The 14,251-nt window shown below is 48.8% G+C and overlaps 1 pseudogene; it reads left to right on the plus strand.

Moving 5' to 3' along the window:
* The first annotated feature begins 11,036 nt into the window (after positions 1 to 11,036).
* On the plus strand, positions 11,037 to 11,735 carry LOC144158258 (uncharacterized; annotated as a pseudogene).
* Positions 11,736 to 14,251: the final 2,516 nt, after the last annotated feature.

The following is a 14,251-nucleotide window of genomic DNA, read 5'->3' on the forward strand; positions in this document are numbered from 1 at the left end:
GTGGCCGTCGATGCCGGAGCACGTGGAAACAGTTCTCACCGTCGCACAGTCTAACACAGTCTGCACTCGCTGAGAAGAGTCCGCAGTAGACACATCCATCTCGCAGGATTCGTGGAAGAATTCCTCACCGGAGCGCCGAAGATCCGCCCGCTGGGCAGGTCCGGGCACGCCCGCGGCGGCGGCGGCCGTCGACGTGGCCGACGCCATGCCCGTACTCGTCGGTTCCCTCGTTAGGCTTAGCTGGGCCGCCTCGCCTCGCCGAAGGAAAATGTTCGTAAAATCGCCAAAAATGGGCTAATCGGCCCAAATTTGGTACCTACGTGATCCTCTCGACGTTAGGAAACTCGTACGTACGATTTGGACATCAGGGGCGGGATGGTCCTCCCAAAAATCGTGGCGACGACGGAGCCGACGTGGAGTGCGTCCGCTCTGCTCGGCGATCGCAGCGCCCCCCCCAGCTGTAGGAGAAGCAACACGTATTGAACAAACTGTAAAACTAACTAAGACAAAGAAGGAACTAATTGCCAAACGTAAGAACATGAAAGTGTCAAGTACAGCGGGTCGGATGGAATCAACCGAGCTGTCGAAACTGGTTAACCGGAGTAAAAAAATCGACATTCGTGCGTATAGCATGGCAGTGATCGAGAGCAAGCTCCAAATAGGGGGAAGTTTAAAAGGAACTAAGAGAAAGCTAGCCATGGGCTAATACAGGACGTAGGCACTCAGAGATGAGCATGGTAACATTACGCACAAGTTGGACAAGAAAATAAAGGCAGGTGGACGATTCTACATCAGGCTGTATGCCAGCGACGTTAGACCAGAGGAAACTACCCAGAGTACAAGCTCAACTTGCGATGTCCCACTAGGAACTAGAGAGGAAATTGCAACGGCTCTCAAAAGCATGAAAATAGGAAAAGCAGAAGGTGACGACGGCATGACTGGGGATCTTTCGAAGAAGGAAGGAGATATTGTACTAGAAAAGCTTGGTGTACTATTTTCGGAATGCTGAAGATTTAAAAAAAGTGCTTATAGACTGGAAATAACGCCAATAATATTCTGAATAATAAGAAGGGAAATCCGAAGGACCTCTTGAATTACAGACCGATCAACCTGCTCTATGTTGTTTACAAGACGCTTACCAAAGTTTTAATCAGCCGCATAGGTGATAGCCTGGATTCCAAACAACCCAGAGAGCAGGCCGGGTTTAGGAAAGGGTACTCAACCATGTATCACATCGATGTCATCAATCAAGTTATAGAAGAATCCACAGACCAAACTAAACGCCTTTACATGGCATTTATAGATTATGGGAAAGCGTTGGATTTCGTACTCACAACAGTAGTGGTAGAAGCACTAAAAGACAAGAGAATGGAGGAAACCTACATAAGACTTCTAGAAGACATATGCAAGGAATGCACGGCGAGAATAATCCTCCCCAAGCAAAGGGATAATATTCTGACCCGAAAGGGAGTACAACAAGGGGATACCAGCTGGCCAAAACTATTCACAGCATGTCTGGAGGACGTATTTACAAAGCTTGACCGGGGAAACATAGGATTAGGGATAAATGGGAAATACTTGAGCCATTTGAGGTTTTCGGACGACATAGTCTTGCTGAGTGATACTGCAGAACCCAAGCAAACAATGCTTGAGGAACTACAATCAGAAATCACGGCTGTGGCGCTAAAAATAAATATGAATAAATCGAAAGTAATAAGGAGCAAGCATACCAAAAATGTCCTCTTCATCTTAAGAAAGGAAACGTTGAAAGACGTAAAACAATATAACTACCTCGAAGAGGTAATTAGTGCTGACCGCAAGCACGAGAGAGAAATCCGGCGCAGAATAGGGATGGGTTGGGGACCACTCAGCAAGCACTCCCAATTAATGAAAAGTAAGCTACCTGTGTCACGTAAAAGAAAAATCTACAACCTGTGCATACTGCCGGTGATGACATACGGAACTGAAACTTGCCACCTTACTAAAACACGAAAGCAAACTTAGGTCGGCTAAACGGACCATGGAACGAATAATGTTCGGAATAACACTCGGGGACAGGTAACGAGCTACGTGGATCAGAGAACAAACCAGAGTAGAAGATATCATAGTTTAAATGGAAAAAAATGGGCTTAGGCTGGCCATCTAGTGAGACTAACCTACAACCTGTGGACAATTATGGTAAGAGAGTAGATACCAAGAGATGGGTCTAGAAGAAGGAGTAGGCCATTAACCCGATGGAGGGATGAAATAAAGAAATTTGGGGGTAAACTGTGGACTCTAGCAGCGCAGGACAGGAGCGGTTGGAGGTCAATGGGAGGGGCCTTCGTCCTGCAGTGGACCTGAGTAGGCTGACGATGGCGATGATGATTGTGATGACTATTACTCCTTTCCCATGCGAACGCCTCTCTGACATGGCTGAAGCTGTCCGTCTCCGCTCGAATACCTGGGGAGCACCAAAGTTGGGCTCCTTGCGGGGGGATGCACATGGTATATATTTTCGTGTTTACAAGAATGGCGGCGGGTGGAACCCACATGTTCCGAATTTCGTGGGTACTCACCTCAGCAAAGGAAGACGGCTCCGCAGTGCTCTATTGTTATTCCGATGTGTCTTTTTTTTCGGGCGGTGGTTGAGGGAAGCTTTCAATCGGCAAAGAGCTTGGTTTAGAGCTAATTGCAGGCGAAGCCGACGTGGCAAGAGCGGAGGCTAATCCAGCAGTGTGGGTACGACTAGAAGCGCTGTGCCAGAGCAACACGGAAACGTGACTGCTCCCAGGAACTGTCAAAGAACGGAAGTAACACATGTAACCTTACCCAAAGTGTGCACGTTCCTAGCTTCGGTAGGTGACATCATTACCAGCAGCTTCTACGAAAAGCCACGGGCTGACATGGCCGCGTTTTAGTTCGAGGACTTCATGGTCTCGTTACAAAACTCTGAAATTCATGCCTAGAGCCCCGTAAAACTGTCAGATTCGTATGTTATAAAATCAGCTTTTGGTACAGCAGGGTGCTAGGAAAAGCGGAAAAGCCAAAGTAACATATTGTCCCTTCAAATCAGTAAGCTAGAATTATTTCATTATTACTATCTATTATCTATTGCCTTTAACAAAAATCAGCTGAGCTTGCGCTAGTAATGCAAGGCCGTAAAAACAGCAGGGGGGGCCCTGCTGTTTTTACAATGCGAAGAAACAGGGGCCCCCTTCCTTCATCAGAGACTCGGCTGTTGCATGTGACATTGATTTTCCGAAGTTGCTGCTGAAATTTCTCCATGGCTGGCATCCTCGGATCGTTTTGTACGCATGCTTTCACACCTCTCCAAAATTGGACCGCGTTAGCATGTGCTAGAACCAAGGGCAACCGGCTTCGCGAATTTGGCATCTGTCTAGGCGAGGAACGCTTGGCTCCGCTTACGCGGCTTGGCGAAGTGCATGCCGGGCGGCCAGTGCCCGATGAGTTTTTTAAAGAAGATAGCCTTTCTTGGGCTACTTAAACCCAGAAATTTTGGTCTGTCTGTATGTCTGTATGTCTGTCAGTCTGTCCGTCTGTCTGTGACTCGATTCAGCCACCCGGCCAAAGCAAAATAATGCCTGCGCAATGGTCTTATATAGTCACAGCTAAATCTACCCGTCTATGTCCGGTGTAATGTTCATACTTGCCAACATTGTTGAAGAAGAACAAGACATTACGCAAATATGAGACAACAAATCAATACAGAAGTGATATTTGCAGTGTTCCTTTATGAAAAAATCATACATGCTTGACTTTTGCGAAATTAAATACTTCATCAACTGCAGAAAAAGAATTCACTCCGCCGTCGCCTGCTGTCGCCCGCGCCACTATAGCTCCTGGCACAATTTTAAGAAATCAACTTGCAACAGTTACGCAAGGTTCCACTAGATAGGTTCCACGTTCTGCTTGCAATGCACGTGGAGTAGGGAAACGCGGTTCTATAAACGTTGAAGTAGGGCGCCTCGATTAACGCGCGCCTTCGCCGTACGGCAGCGTCCGCATCGAGACACCCGGTTTGGAGCAGTGGAACGCGGGAAGTTTAAAATGCTTTAAGCAAACCTTTGGTGTCTTTACCTTCGGAGGAGCGCGACGCAAGAGGAACAACATGAGAGGTGAGTGGGAAAGCGAAGGGAGGCATTTACTTCGCAAAAGCCGATAAAGACTATCGTCTTTTGACGGCAATTGCAATGAAAGGAGCAGATACGCGGCAAATTTTTAAATGCAGACCATTCCTTTAACTCACGATATCACCCGTTCTAGGCGTCCGTAGTAGTCCGCATCGCTCGCCCCCTACACTATATAAAAAAATAATACTTACCGGCGCCTGGTTTCCATCCCACGACCCTGCGGGTGGAACGCAAGGTACATGGTGCTCTACCCACTGCGCCACAAAGCCGACACAGATTGGAAGGCTACGAACGCGCCTTATATTCTTGACTCATTCAAACTACGTCAAGAAGCTGCTGATACAACGCATTCACTACCTGTCGGCGGAACGCGAGGTACATAGTGCTCTTCCCACTGCGCCACAAAACCGACACAGAATGAAAGGCTACGAACGCGCCTTATATCCTTGACTCATTCAAACTACGTCAAGAAGCTGCTGATACAACGCATTCACTACCACCAACTCCCCAAACACTAAACGTTAACGCAATACACCCACCCCCTATGCGACGCATTTACTCGAGTCCCCCTCGCGGGGAGATGGGCCCTTTTTCTTCTACCGCTGTCGGCGCGCGCATGACGTCATAGCTAGGAGAGCGAGGCTTGGCTCATCTTACGCGGCTGGGTGAAGTTCGTCCCCGCACCGCAGTTTTAAAGACGATAGTCTTTCTTGAGCTACTGAAACCCAGAAATTTTGGTCTGTCTGTATGCCTGTCCGTCTGTCTGTCTGTGACTCGATTCAGCCACCGGGCCAAAGTAAAGCAATGCCTGCGCAATAGTCTTATATAGTCACAGCTAAATGCGCCCGTCTAAGTCTGGTGTAATATTCATACTTGTCAATATTGTTGAAGAACAACAACACATTACGCATATATAAGACAACAAATTAATACAGAAGTGATATTTGCAGCGTTCCTTTATAAAAAATCGTAAACAGTCTTATATACTCACAGCTAAATGCGCCCGTCTAAGTCTGGTTTAATGTTCATACTTGTCAATATTGTTGAAGAACAACAAGACATCACGCATATATAAGACAACAAATTAATACAGAAGTGATATTTGCAGCGTTCCTTTATAAAAAATCGTACATGATTGATTTTGGCGAGATAAAATACTTCATCAACTGAAGAAAAAAATATCACTCCGCCGTCGCCTGCTGTCGCCCGCGCCATATAGCTTCTGGCGGCATTTGAAGAAATCAAGTGGCAACAGTTACGAAAGGTTCCACTACATAGGTTCCACGTTCTGCTTGGAACGCACGTGGACTAGGGAAACGCGGTTCTATAAACGTTGAAGTAGGGCGCCTGGATTCACGCGCGTCTTCGTCGTACGGCAGCGTTGGCATGGAGACACCCGGTTTGGAGCAGTGGAACGCGGGAAATTTAAAATGATTTAAGCAAACCTTTGGCGTCTTTACCTTGGGAGGAGCGCGACGCAAGAGGAACAACATGAGAGGTGAGCGGGAAAGCGAAGGGAGGCATTTACTTGGCAAAAGTCGATAAAGACTATCGTTTTTTGACTACATTTGCAACGAAAGGAGCGGCCACTTTTTTTTAGTGCGCAAGCACTCTGGCCGTTGTTGTTTGGCGGCGACGTTGCAACCGAATGAGCGAAGACAGAAAGAAAATGCCGGAGAAAAGTGTGACGAAAGGGTGCAGGTGAGGGCAGTATGCTGAGCCCGCACGAAGCGAGTGTCGGAGCGCCTGCGGAAGGTGTAAGGGGAAGGACGGCACGCGCTGCTATGGCGTCATCTCTCGCACTGCCTCAACCGCCAGACGCTACTCCTCCGTGCGTTGCTCGTTCGAACCACATGAAATGTGCGCCGGAGGATCAAACACGATTCGCAACAACACGGGCGCCGCCGGCGGCGACGCTCTGCGAGATAGCAGCACATTGGATTGGATTGGAAAAACGTTTATTTGACCTGCAGTAAAGCGCGCGCGCTTTAGACGCGGCCTACGTCGTCTTCTTGGCGCGCCTGCAAGTGTCTGGACTCGCCTTTTGAGGCTCGCCGAGTCCCTGCCTGGCTAACGCCTCGATGACCCGCTGGATGGCCTTGAGTTGCGTTTCTTGGTCTTCTGTCCGCGTCGCCCATTCGTGCGACGGCGGGAACATCCGTCTTCGTGCTTCATCCGGATGCTTTTTGCAATCCCACAGAATCTGTTCCATGGTGGCTCTTTCGTCACGGCACACCTTGCACTTGTCGTCTGGGTACGCGTCCGGGTACACCTTGTGTAGTACTGCTGGGTTCGGCAGCGTTCTTGTTTGTAGCTGTCTGAACAGGACAGCCTGTCTCCTGTTTAGGCTCTGTAGCGCGCACCGTCGTGCGTTTGGTGATCCCGCAATCACTACCTGATACGCATCAGGCACGCGCCGTAAGCGAGAAGACTAGAGCAAACCTGCCTGCGAAGAAACACTGCACGTCCGCAACTCAGGTACTCTCGCAGTTTTGTCGTGTGCATCTTGGGGGCGGGGAGGGGTTCATCCTGGATTGTTCAATCCGCCGCCCAGTTTTACAACGACAGATGAACCTGAACCTCCGTTACAGGAAATGCACTCACTTTCAGCAGATGATTAGCTGCTGGAATGGCTAGCACATTCGCGATGAGACCGCCATTATTGTTGGGGTGATAGCTTCGTAGCTTTTATAGCTCTGTGGTCCCATCTTCTGAGACCAGCGCGTTGGTGTTGATTGGCCGGAGACATTTTCCTGGCGGTGTCTTTTGCACTTTCAGACGCTTTGCACTCTCAGACGCTTTGTCAATAGGCAGCTGTTTCAGCTGCTGCTGTTGCGCACCGGGTGAGAGGAAACGCTTAATTATGTTGCGGGATAGGAAGCAGGCTGCCTCAGCGGCATCCTTCCGTCGACGACCTCCACTATATCAGCATTACGGCAGCTGAAATGCGAGCTTCCCTCGCAGGCACCAAAGTGCACGCCGACGCCTCCCATCTTGCCAGTCCCGAAGTTGATGGCGGTCTGGGAGGGACAGCCAGCCAGAGGGGGCAGCAGCCATGACGACGACCAGGATTCAGCTCTGTTTCCGCATTGTAACCCAGCAGAGCGGATGCTGCAAGGGGAGGCTAACCTGGTCACACGGGGCTTGAATATTCCGCTCCTCTTTTCGATACGTTGCCGCAAGGGGGCACTATATTGTTGCTGACAAAGATCCTTGTCGTGGCAGGGCACTAGCTGAGTTACAGTGCCACCACTCCATGTAGTTTCTTTTTTAAAGACGGTAGTTTTTCTATAGCTACTTAAGCACAGACATTTTGGTCTGTCTGTCTGTCTGTATGTCTGCCTCTCTGTCTGTGACTCTATTCAGCCACCCGGCCAAAGTGAAACCGAAACTGCGCAATAGTCTTCTATACCCAGAGCTAAATTTACAAGTCAAAGTCGGGTGTTAATGTTCATACTTGTCAACATTGTTGAACAAGAACAAGACATTACGCAAATATCAGGCAGAAAATCTATACATGGGTGATATTTGCCGTGTTCCTTTATTAAAAATTCATGAAGGCATGGTTTTTGCGATACCAAATAAAATGCTACATCCACTAGAGGAAACAGTCGCCTGCTATAGCACGCGCTACATGGCGGCATTTAAAAAATCAAACAGCAACAGCAACGAAAGGTTCCACTACATAGGTTCCACGTTCTGGTTGGAACGCTCGTGGTGTCGGGCAACGTGGTTCTATAAACGTTGTAGTAGGGTGCATGGATTCACGCGCGTCTCCGCCCCGTATGGCAGCGCTGGCATCGAGGCACCCGACTTGGACCAGTGGAACGTGGTTTAAATTGACTTGAGCAAACATCTAGAGTGTTATCTTGGCAGGAACGAGGCGGGAGAGGAACAGCATGAGAGGTGAGCGGGAGGAGAAGGGACGCATATACTTGCCAGGGGCGCCAGTCGACAGTCGTCTTTTGCCGACATTTGCAACGAAAGGGGCAGATACGGGGCCAATTTTTTTCGAACATACTTTCATGGCCTGTTCGGCTGGTGTGTGTCTTTCTTTCGACCTTGCGCATTGCCATATTCTCCCTTTTCCCGTTCCTTAGTCCACATCCTTTTGATTTGTAATTCTATCGCCTGGTTCGGTTTTCCCTTTTCTGCCTAGCGGACATGTCCGGCCTTTGTATTTCCTTTTGTCTTCGTTTCGGCTTAATATTGCAGATGTTATTAGCAGAAAAGTGGCCGAAGGTCACGTACTAATGTGAGCGCGCGCAAAAGGATGTTGTATTTTTTATCCATGTGTCTATTATTGCAATTTTTGCAAACGGCAGGAATTGATGGCTGCTTCAATTAGTTGTTGTGTTTTCGTGTGCGTTTTTAATTTATGTTCATGCTTGTGCTTTTGTGTGTGAGCCATTCCGCCGTTCGGGGCACGTTAAGGGTCCCCAGGTAGTCAAAATTAATGCTTAGCCCTCCACTGCGGCGCGCCACATCGCCTCTGTAGCATCGGCGCTTTAAACCTCATAATTAGAATTGGAGTCACTCCGCCGGCCAGAACATGAGAGTACCTTCTCTAGACTAGGCATCGACATTACAGGCAATACTGTACCGTCATTCAAGAAACTAGGCCCCGAAACGAAACGTGAAACAACTAAACCGTTGCGACAAAGAGTTAAATTTGAAGGCATATCCTTTGCAACCGAAGTCACTGTGAAACAATGTGCGAGGGAAATAGAGAGATGGATGGAGGGGTGAGAAAGAAATCCAGCAGTCAAGAACACCTCGAAAAGCCTACATATATATAGGACGAGTAGTTCGTCTGTTTTATCGGAGAAATTACAACTTCTGGAGTAGTGAGGAAGAAGAAAAAGGAGGAAACTATCCTCTCCGGGAGAGGCCGAATCCCACAGCCATAAAATAATGCGGGTGGTTCTCTACGACTAGTGCAGTTATGGGTGTTAAGGTGGTTCGTGGCCCTTATTGATGGTACCCAACGCCGCTCTGGCAACCCGAGGTAAAAACCTCCATTTTTACCCATGGTCGAGACAAAAGCGTGTACAGTCTGTCAGGAGCAGAGGTCGGCGAACTCACTCATGAGTCCACTCATCAGTGAGTTCACTTTGAGTCCAAATGTGACCATGAGGTCACATTTGGACTCAAACTCACGCGTGAGTTTGAGTTTGAGTGAGCGCGAGGCTAGTGTGGCATGGTGAGTTTGAGCTTGAGTGAGTTTGAGCCGAGTGAGCCCGACCGAGTTTGAGTCCGATTGACTTTGAGTACGCCTGAGACCTAGTGAATTCTGAGTCCATTTTGAGTTCTGAGTACATTTTGAGTTTGAGTCCATTTTGAGTTCTGAGTACATTTTGAGTTTGAGTACATATTGAGTTTTGAGTCCATTTTGAGTTCTGAGTACATATGAGTTTTGAGCCCATTTTGAGTTTGAGTACATACGAGTGGCCTAGCAGGCAGCTATGGTTGGCTGTTAAGTTTCATGCGTCACTGTGGGCTCGGAATTCAGGTTACCTGCGGGTACGGCACCATTCGCGATCCGCATGATCGGTTAAGAGGGAGGGGGTGTCTGATTTTTTTTTTTATTTTCTTGTTGAATTTTCACGACCCTAAGCACTTGCTGTATACCAAGTTTTCGCGGCTGGGCGCGTGAGTGATATTTGACTGGTGAGGTCATCAAAAAGGGTTTTCTTAACTTTTCCTCCTGATGGATCCACTAAGAGGGTGGGAAAGGATTGTGGGAAAGCACACTGCGGCGCTTGCTTGCTGGTTGTTCACCTGCTACGTTAACGGCTTGATATACAAGGGGTAAGAAAGGAAGAGGTGAGATCCGAGGGGAAAAGGGGGTGGGGGCTGTCCCTTCTGCTGTTTCAAATGAAGTAGCTGAATTGACTGGGCAACGCCCCTTTAGACAGTATAATGGCCGCATTAGATTCGGTGAAAAGTCAAACTGATGACGCTAAGGCGTGTAAGGTATCAAATGAAAGGTTCTGATTAACGGAATCACGCGGGGTAAATAAAGAAAATGCTTCCTGATTGTAGTCATCAGGCAGTCATAATGAGTCATAGATTGGGTTAAATTTAAAATGACGCCGCAAGGGCATGTGGGGAATCAAATTCAAGGTCTCGATGTGTGGAATCATTCGGGACAAAAATAAGTTATGGTTATATCATGACGTAGTCATGGTTAGTCATACATTCGGTTAAAATTCAAGTTCATAACGCTAGGGCGTGTGGCGTATCAAATTAAAGGTCTCGATGGGGGTAATCACGCGCTTCCTGATTATTATCATGACATACTCAAGGTGGGTCATATATTAGGTTAAAATTCACAATGACGCCACTGGGTTTGCGGGGCATCAAATTGAAGGTTCCGATGAGGGAAATCATGTGGGACAAAAATGCGGTATGGCTATATCATGAGATAGTCATGGTTAGTCATTGATTGGCTTAACATTCAAATTGATTCCGCTAGGGTGTGATGGGTATCAAATTAATGGTCTTGATGAGCGGAATCACGTGGGAGAAATACAAAAATGCGTCCTGGTTATAACCATGAAATAGTCATGGCGAGTCTTACAATGGCTTAAAATTCCAAGTGACCCCGCTAGGGCGCGTAGGGTATCAAATTTACGGTCTTGACGAGGGGAATCACGTGGTACAAATAAAAAAAAAGTCTTCGTTGTTCTAATCATGAGATAGTCATTATGAGTCATAAATTGGGTTAAATTCAAGGTGAGGCCGTGCTGTATTCGTTCGTTTTGTACCGGCCAGGAAAACCAGCTGCGCGCGCACCTTTTCTTTTTGGCCCTGTGCGCCTTCATTCTCCCTCTCTCCCTCCTCCCTTACCCTCTCTTGATGCCAACGCATATAATCACGCTTCTGACAATAAACGCTGTCGTTGACTGCCCGACCATCGTCCATGCTGCTGCGCTGCGCGCGCCTTTGTTACTACAGTGGCGACGAGTCCGGAAACCGCCCATGCTGCCCTGAACGTTGAAGCCGACGGCCTGCCGCAACAAGTACCGACGACCATGACCAGCCTCCAGCTCCCGGTCTTCGACGACACAAGAGAAGTGGAAAGCGTACCTTATTCGGGCTGAAGCGTATTTTGAAGCAAATGCTATTACTGACTCCAAAAGGCAGAGAGCACTTCTGGTGGCAGCACTCAACACGCAGACTGTGCAAGTGCTAGCGGGGCTAATTGCACCTCGGACGCCGAATTCCCTTACTTACGCCGAAGCGGTCGCAGCCTTAAATGACTACTACGATCCCAAGCGTCACGAGATAGCAAAAAGCTACAAGTTTTTCACCCGGTGCCAACAAGAAGGGGAGTCGGTGCACGCGTTCCTAGTCGAAATACGGCGCATAGCAGGCAATTGCAACTTTGTAAGTGCGCTAGACCGGATGTTGAGGGACCGGATTGTTTGCGGCGTACGCTCAACTAACTTGGGCAAGCAGTTACTGGCAAAGAAAGATTTAAACCTCGAGGAGGCTGAAACAATGGCCATTGCAGCCGAGGCAACCGACAGCGATGCGAAAGATATGAGTGCAGAACCGCCGACTGTGCTAAAAAAATCGCGCCAATCCACCCCGTGAATGTGGTTGGAAAGCAAAGCTGTAAACGGCCCCCACAACTATTACCCATGTGACGTCACTTAAATTCACTCACATCGCTCTAGAAATAGTAAAACCAGAGAGAAGTGAAATTCACTTAACCGCACCATTTATTACTTCAAAGAGATATTCTTGGTTAGGTTAAATCAATGCACGATGCATGAACGGTGGTAGGTTCAGTTGTATTGGCGTAGCACAAGAGTGGACTCTTTTTTTATAAAATTTTTCTATATATTATATATAGAAGTAAGCTCCAACACAGTGTTAGACGATCTGACTTCTCCGTCTCTGCGCCGCGGATGGAGGCAAGGAGATTTGCGGCATAGACGGGAAAGGAGGAGGAAGAAATACGTCTGTTCAGATTTCTGGGCGGCCCAGAGTGCAGACCAGGGGAGTGATTCCTTCTTCTGTGGGGCCCATATGCAAAGCGCGGCCTCTGTTCTGTCCACCCGCTGAAGCTGGGTAGGTAGACAGGGCCTGGGCAGCAGCATCTCCGATTGCCCTTGTTGGGTAGTTGACGGAAAGAGAGGAGGGTGCTCAGGGCTAAAGTCGCACACTCCGATTACGAGGCGGAGTGTTCCTACTTCTGAGCAAACTTTCACTCAGCGTCGTAGCGATTCGGATGCATTAAGTCAAGACGCGCAGGCTGTGGGAAGGAGCCGGGTTTGTATGAGTCGTAGGGTAATTTGTTGTTCTCTGGAAAGGTCAGGGTAAGACGAAGGTGCGGTCTGTCTCAGAAGGCGATAATGCTGGGTTATGGCCCTGAACGCGAAAAGCGGGTGACTGTCCTCGTTCAACTTTATAGCACGGGAGGTAATAGCGCCGGCTTGTTGGGTGGGCGTATTCGTTGCCCTCCATTGAAGCGTGAGGGGGTGTCCAGATGAGCTGAATGGAACCGTTTGGAGAGTGGTTTTTTAGGACGCGCATTGCAGGTCAGGACACAAACCCGACTGGTAATTCCAGTGGGCTTGCTGGGAATCGGTGACTACCCTCTGAACCCATGGCTGAGTAAGAGCCAAGGTGATGGCTGCCTCTTCTGCTGGCGTCATTTCTTGGGTCCTAAGCGAGGTACACGCAAGGAGGTTGGTTCTGGAGGCAGCCACGATGATGGCGCATTGCTGCCCTCGATGTTTGGAGGCGTCTGTGTGGATAACTGCGCGATCCCCGCCGAGTGTGGTATTTAGTGCTTGAGCCCGTGCTGTTCGGTGACCCTCGTCGTGTGAGGGGTTCATATTTCTAAGCGAAGTTTGAGTTTGAGTCGCCAAGAGTTCTGGAGTACGTCAATCGGAGTGACATTCTGGGCTGCCCAGCCAGTCTGGTGAAGCATGCGGTTACCCACTCCAGTTCGATTCGGACAATCTGGTTAGAAAGAGGGCCTTATATCAGGTCTTCCACCGTGCTGTGTAGCCCCGTGCTAAGCAGCCTCTGTGTGGACGCACTCATGAGAAGACCAATGGTCTGCTCGACCGCCTTTCTAATCATTATATAAAGCATCTCTACATCCTCCTTGTCGACAAGAAGACAAGGGGTTGACGTAAGTGTCTCTCGAGAAGACAAAAGCTTGAATTAATCGAAAAGTAGCTGATTCCTTTAGGCCTCGCTTCTTGGTCGCAACTCGCCTGATGATGTGTATGATTTGATCAATGCTGTTTTTGAGGCGCTGCAAGGAGACGTCACTCTTGGTGTTAGCCTGTAGATGTAGGCCCAGGATATTGATGCTGGGACTTGGAGTGATGGCCTGGCCATCAAGGAGTTTTTGAATGTATTCCTTGACTTGGCGTGAGGGCGACGACAAGGAGCGGTGATTTTTTACGTGAACATGGAGGACACAGGCTTTACACATTCACGTACTACAACTGAGATGCCATGCATTGGTGTGAGCTTCCTTTTTTTTGTAACTCCTAGCACATGAGCAAGGTGCGCTCAGGGCAGCTAGATGGCGTGAGTGGTCGCGTGACGCTTTCATGTGGCATTCAGCGAGAACGCAGTTGGAAAAGCCGTAGATGTGCTTGGTGAGTACACCACCTGTCTTTCCCGTCTTCGCGTGAGCTCGTAGCTAAATCGGTAAGACAACGGGCTCTCGCTTTGTTAGTCTATTAGTTCCAGGTTCGATTCGCGGCGGTGCCAGTAAATTCTTTTATTTGTTCGCTGGAGTTTTCTGGGGTCGCGAAAGAACCCTTGGGGGGTAGAGGTAAAAAGCTTTGCTTTAAAATGCAAGCTCGTCATCGCTCACCCTCTGGAGGTAACCGTACACGAGCCGCGTCGCATGACTGCGGCCGATGTGGAAGCACGAAGCACGACGATAACGCCTGCCGCTGGGCTAACGCACGTTGCTATCGCTGTGGGCGACGCGGTCATTTGGCAAAGAAATGCTGCGGTGCTGCAACTGATGCAAAGGTGGGAAGGCGGGCAGCGAGTGTAAAGGCACTGACAGTTGAAAGCGCGTCTAGCAACGACGACATGGATAGCGCACACGTTTAGACGTTGATTTCGGGAAG

Source organism: Haemaphysalis longicornis, unplaced genomic scaffold, assembly GCF_048455015.1.
Source record: "Haemaphysalis longicornis isolate Haplotype H1 unplaced genomic scaffold, Haemaphysalis longicornis Haplotype H1 scaffold_1, whole genome shotgun sequence".
Lineage (NCBI taxonomy): Eukaryota > Metazoa > Arthropoda > Arachnida > Ixodida > Ixodidae > Haemaphysalis > Haemaphysalis longicornis.